This window comes from Mandrillus leucophaeus, unplaced genomic scaffold (genome assembly GCF_000951045.1).
Source record: "Mandrillus leucophaeus isolate KB7577 unplaced genomic scaffold, Mleu.le_1.0 Scaffold202, whole genome shotgun sequence".
Classification (NCBI taxonomy): domain Eukaryota; kingdom Metazoa; phylum Chordata; class Mammalia; order Primates; family Cercopithecidae; genus Mandrillus; species Mandrillus leucophaeus.
The window spans coordinates 3595176-3601915 of NW_012102055.1; the positions used below are offsets into that span (position 1 = coordinate 3595176).

At 43.0% G+C, this 6740-nt stretch overlaps 1 pseudogene; it reads right to left on the bottom strand.

Moving 5' to 3' along the window:
• Positions 1-320: 320 nt before the first annotated feature.
• Positions 321-1115, bottom strand: LOC105539320 (annotated as a pseudogene).
• Positions 1116-6740: the final 5625 nt, after the last annotated feature.

Below are 6740 nucleotides of genomic sequence, written 5' to 3' on the forward strand. Positions count from 1 at the left end.
TAGGTTAATTTTGTCACCCTGGACCTTTTTGTCCTCATTCAACACTGTTTTCACGGGTCTCAAAATCCTGTGACAGACGTTTGGTCATATTGATTCTGATTAATAAGAACTGATGTTAAAAACTGATAACTTCAAAAAACTGTCACACACACAAACACAAATGGTCCACAAAACATTCTCCTTTCCTTCTGGAGGTTTTATGATGCATTTATTGTTCACCAGTCTTGTACTGTTAACTTAAATGTCGAATTGAAACAAACAGTTCTAAGACTGTTTCCACCACTGATTAAGACTTGGGTGGCATGTATTAGGGCTAATATTCATTTGGCCTTCTGAGATTTCTGGGCAGACTTGTTGGCCTTGCCAGCTCCTGCAGGCTTCTTGTCCACTGCTTTAATGACGTCCACAGCAACTGTCTGTATCACATTATCAACAGCAAAGGGACCCAGAAGAAGATGGTCAGAGAAGCTTTCTACACACAGAACTATATCAACAAAGGCAGCATCACCCGATTTGAAGAATCTGGGTTCATCTTCCACCTTCCCACCAGAATGGTGACCAACCTTCTCCATCAGCTCAGCAAACTTGCAAGCAATATGAGCCATGTGACAATCCAGCATGGAGGCACAGCCAGTATTGATTTGGCCTTGACGGTTCAGGGTAATCACCTGAGCGGTGAAGCCAGCTGCTTCCATTGATGGGTCATTTTCGCTGTCACCAACCAGGTTGCCACAATAAGCATCTTTGACAGACATGTTGTTGACATTGAAGCCCATGTTGTCCCCAGGAAGAGCTCCACTCAAAGCTTAATGGTGCATTTCAGCAGACTTCAGTTGTGATGTTGACTTGAGCAAAGGTGCGGTACCCATTCTAGGCTTGAGAGCACCAGTCTCCATTTGGCCCACAGGGGCAGTATCGATACCACCAATACTGTGAACATCCCTGAGGGGCAGACTCAAGGGCTTGTTAGTTGGACAAGTTGGTGGTAGAATGCAATCCAGAGCTTCCAGCAGTAAGGTTCCACAGGCATGGCCATCTTTACAGGTGATCTTTACAGGTGACTCATCCCTTGAGCCAAGGCACGTGAGCATCTGGGTGCAGCCTTCTGTCACCATTCCCACTGATAATTGGCACAAACACTTCTGTGTCTGAGCTGTAGCCAATTTCTTAATGTAGGTGCTGACTTCTAATATAGGTGCTGAAAAATGACCTGAGCCATTTTGCACTCCCACCAGCACTGTAGTTCAAGCTGCTTTGTGTTCTTGCCAGCAGGTACTTTGTCAGCATGTTATTGATGTTGGTAAGAGAAACAACGCAATTAAAAAAATGTTTCAATATCATGGTGTGACTTTGGGTGTGGGGCAAAATAGTAACACACCTTTCTATTCCTCTATCACTATTTTTACTATAAAAAAAGCACACTTAATTTCAGCCTAATGCCTCCCATTTGTTGACCCATATAGTCACAAGTGGAGAATTTGGGGAAGTCTACCCCTTGAAATATTGTTTCATTGAAACCAGAGAAATGTCTGAAAATGTATAGACACAGCTTCTCCAATTGTTCCTGTCCTCTCTGCAGGGTGTGAGCGCATGGTGGGCAGAGCTGTCCCACCACTGGTCCAGGGTAAATCGCTTCATCTCCCTGGGTTGTCCTATGAATGGGAAGGAGACTACAAATAAAGTGAATCAGGTATAGCAGTTCAGCTTCAGGATCAGTCTGGAATTTAGTTGTCATTTTCATGTTGGATTAGGAAGCACATTCAAAGACAAGAGGCATATGGTTAGTAGCTAATTAATGGCCTTGATGGAATTCTTAACAATTCAGGACATTGTGCTGATAAAATGTGCTCTGTGCCCCCTCATCTCTGACTCCCAGAGTCTGCTGCAGAGTTAGATAAGGAGTTTTGGCCTGCATGCCCATCAGGACCCAACTTGCTGGGGCTGGATCTGATCTCAGGATCCCCAACTTCAGTTTTTCATCTACAGGAAATTTTTCTTGTCTTACTTTCCACGGCAATTATCTCAGCACATGATCCCTGACATCCAGAGAAATCCTTGTTATCAGTGTCAGGGTCTTTTAATAAGATACTGGGCCCAATTTGTGCTCACTGGTGTGTGAGAAGAAGACAGAGAGCAAGGTGGGTGGAGGGGAGGCAGTAGAGCGGTGGTGAGCTCACTCATTCCAAAGAACCAAATAAATGATTCTGGAAAATCCACCCTTTCACTATTACCTTTTCTCCCCTCTTTGGTGCAGATGGCATGGGACTGTACTGATCAGGTGGTGGGAGCAGGACAAGTACCTGCTGAGCTACTCAGGCTGAAACATCTCATCCCCTCTGCCTCTTTAAAAGTAAACCTAGGAATTGCATTCACTCTATTGTAATCCATTTTTGAAGCTTCTAGAAATATGAAATTTGTTGCCAAGCCTCAGTGGAAGTAATTCCTTTCCCTAACAATCAGGAAGGAATTAAAACAACATGCAATGGGGCTGGTGAAGTGTGTCCTTGTAAAATATTAGACTCGGCTTGTTGTCTGTTTTTAACTAATAAGCCAAACTATAGGTGTGGATATAACTTATTCCTTAATTCCGTCATGGTCATTTTATTGCATGTTTTCTCATTTGTGTATCTGAATTCTGAAGTGACAGAGACTCAATTTCCCTTTGATTCTCCTCCCCACCCAAAGTTTGACCCAGTGTATCAGTTAGCTTCTGCTATGTAATGAGCCACTCCAAAAGTTAGTAGCTTAGAATGACATACATTTTTAAAAATAGACTTTATTTTTTAGAGAAGTTTTAAGTTCATGGAAAAATAGTGCAGAAAGTAAAAAGAGTTCTTACACATCCTCTACCCCAACACATATGCAGCCTCCCTGACTAACATCCAACACCAAAGTCATACATTTGTTACGATTGATAAACCTACGTTGATACACCAAGATCAACCAAAATCTACAGTTTACCATAGGGCTCACTCTTGATGTCCTATATTCTATGTGGTTGGGGCAAATGTACAATGACTTGTATTCACCATTATAGTATCATGTAGATTGGTTCACTGCCCTAAAATTCCTCTGCTCTGCCTATTCATCCTTCCCTCTTTCTAACCCCTGATAGCCACTGATGATTTTACTTGTCCCCCAATTTTGTCTCTTACAGAATATCATATATTTGGAATCCTACAGTATGTAGCCTTTTCAGACTGGTTTCTTTCACTTAGTAATATGCAGTTAAGGTTCTTCCATAGCTTGACAGCTCATTTTTTTTAAGCATTGAATATTCCATTATCTGAATGTACCATGACTTATCCACCTACTGAAGGACATCTTGGTGGCTTCCAGGTTTGGCAATAATGAATAAAGCTGTATTAGTCCATTTTCATGTTGCTGATAAAGAAAGACATACCCAAGACTGGGCAATTCACAAAAGAAAGAGGTTTAACCGGACTTACAGTTCCACATGGCTGGAGAGGCCTCACAATCATGGTGGAAGGCAGGAGGAGCAAGTCACATGTTACATGAATGGTGGCAGGCAAAATAAAAGAGTTTATGCAGAGAAACTCCCGTTTTTAAAACCATCAGATCTCATGAGACTCATTCACTATCACGAGAACAGCATGGGAAAGACCCATCCCCATGACTCAATAATCTCCTACTGGGTACCTCCCACATGTGAACAAGATGAGATTTGGGTGGGGAAACAGAGTCAAACCATATCATTCTACCCCGACCCCTCCCAAATCTCATATCTTCACATTTCAAAACCAATCATGCCTTCCCAACAGTCCCCCAAAGTCTCAACTCATTTCATCATTAACTCAAAAGTCCACAGTTCAACGTCTCACCTGAGACAAGGCAAGTCCCTTCTGCCTATGAACCCGTAAAATCAAAACCAAGTTAGTTACTTCCTAGATACAATGGGGGTACAGGCATTAGGTAAATACAGCCATTCCAAATGGGAGAAATTGGCCAAAACAAAGGGGCTACAGGCCCCATGCAAGTCCAAAATCCAACAGGGCAGTCAAATCTTAAAGTTCCAAAATGATCTCCTTTGACTCCATGTCTCACATCCAGGTCATGCTGAGGTAAGAGGTGAATTTCCACGGTTTTGGGTAGCTTTGCCCCTGTGGCTTTGCAGGGTACAGCCTCCCTTCTGGTTGCTTTTATGGGCTGGTGCTGAGTGTCTGCATCTTTTCCAGGTGCATGGTGCAAGCTGTTGGTGGATGTACCATTCCGGAATCTGGAGGACGGTGGCCCTCTTCTCACAGTTCCACTAGGCAGTTCCCCAGTGGAGACTCTGTGTGGGAGCCGCCACCCTACATTTCCCTTCCGCACTGCCCTAGCAGAGGTTTTCCATGGGTGCCCCACCCTGTAGCAGACTCCTGACTGGACATCCAGGCATTTCCATACATCTTCTGAAACCTAGGTGGAGGTTCCCAAACCTCAATTCTTGACTTCTCTACACTCACAGGTTCAACACCATGTGGAAGCTGCCAAGGCTTGGGGCTTGCACCCTCTGAAGCCATGGCTGGAGCAGCTGAGAGGCAGGGCACCAAGTCCTTAGGCTGCACACAGAATGGGAACCCTGGGCCTGGCCCAGGAAACCATTTTTTTCCTCCTAGGCCTCTGGGCCTTTGCTGGAAGAAGCTGCTGTGAAGACCTCTGACATGCCCTGGAGACATTTTCCCCATTGTCTTGGGGATTAACATTTGGCTCCTCGTTTATTAGGCAAATTTCTGGAGCTGGCTTGAATTTTTCCGTAGAAAATGGGATTTTATTTTCTATTGCATTGCCAGACTGTAAATTTCTCAAACTTTTATGCTGTTTCTCTTTTGAAACTGAGTGCCTTTAACAGCACACAAGTCACCTCGTGAATGCTTTGCTGCTTAGAAATTTCCTCCGCCAGATACCCTAAATCATCTCTCTCAAGTTCAAAGTTCCACAAATCTCTAGGGCAGGGGCAAAATGCTGCCAGTCTCTTTTTCTAAAACATAACAAGAATCACCTTTACTCCAGTTCCCAAGAAGTTTCTCATCTCCATCTGGGACCACCTCAGCCTGGTCCTTATTGTTCATATCACTATCAGCAGTTTGGGCAAAGCCATTCAACAGGTCTCTAGGAAGTTCCAAACTTTCCCACATTTTCCTGTCTTCTTCTGAGCCCTCCAAACTGTTCCAACCTCTGCCTGTTACCCAGTTCCAAAGTTACTTCCACATTTTTGAGGATATTTTCAGCAACACCCCACTCTACTGGTACCAATTTACTGTGTTAGTCCATATTTATGCTGCTGATAAAGACATATCCAAGACTGGGCAATTTACAAAATAAAGAGATTTAATTGGATTTACAGTTCCACATGGTTGGCGAGGCCTCACAATCATGGTAGAAGGCAAGGAGGAGCAAGTCACATCTTATGTGGGTGGCAGCAGGCAAAATAAAAGAGCTTGTGCAGAGAAATTCCTGTCCTTTAAAACCATCAGATCTCGTGAGACCCACTCACTATCACAAGAACAGCATGGGAAAGACCCACCCCCATGATTCAATCGTCTCCCACCAGGTCCCTCCCACAACATGTGGGAATTATGGGAGCTACAAGATGAGATTTCTGTGGGGACACAGAACTAAACCATATCAAAAGCTGCTATAAATATCCACGTGCAGGTTTTTGTGTGTACATAAGTTTTCAACTCTTTTGGGTAAGTGCTAAGGAGAAAAATTTCTAGATCTTATAATAATAGTATATTTAGTGTTGTAAGAAACAGCCAAACTGTTTTCCAAAGTAGCTGCACTATTTTGCATTTCCATCTTCAGTAAGTGAGAGTTCCTGTTGCTCCACATCCTCACCAGCATTTGTTGTTGTCAGTGTCTTAGATTTCTGCCATTCTAATAGATGTGTAGTGGTAACACTCATTTTTTTACTTTTTAAGATTCTGTGGGCTGTTCAAGTGGCCCTCCTCATCTGAACTTCTCAGGTGGGATGCCATGGTCTTGGATGATCTTAATTCTATTACTGGGGCTTTGGCTGGAATGGTTGTGGCCTCACTCCATGTGATCTCTCATCCTCCAGCAGGCTAGACCAGGCTTCTTCACATGACGGTGGAAGGGTTCCCTATAGCAAAAGGGTATGTCCAAGTAGAAAGCATTTTTCAAGCTGCTATTTGACTTGTTTGCTACATGAAAAAAAAATGCAAGTCACATGTCTAGGCCCAAATTGAAGAGAGGGAGAAGAGCTGGATTTTATTTCTTCATAGAAGGATTTGCTCTATTTTCCCCTTCGATAGCAATTGGTGACTGTGATGTCTAATTCAGCACAGAGATAACCTCTGACATTACATCAAATCACTCTAAATCCCCATCTAAGGGGGCACCCATAACATTAGAGATTACTTGGTGGGTACAACGTATGATACTTAAGTGATGGGTACACTGACAACCCTGACTTCACCACCATGCAGTCCATGCATGTAACAAAATTACACTTGTATCCCATAAATTTATACAAATACAAATTAAAATAGATAAATAAAAACAGCTTCATTAGTTAGTACAGGCAAATATTATAGAAAGGAGATTAATTAATTTTGCTTTTCTATTTATTCAGTTGGTCTTGTTCCAAGGAGGCAGTCATCATCCCCTAAATCCCCAGCTGTAGGAGCTCACAACCTTTGGTCTTAATGTTCCATAAAATAAAAGCAATACATTTACTCTTGCCTGCATTCCTTAACTGCTAAACAAGAAGTTTT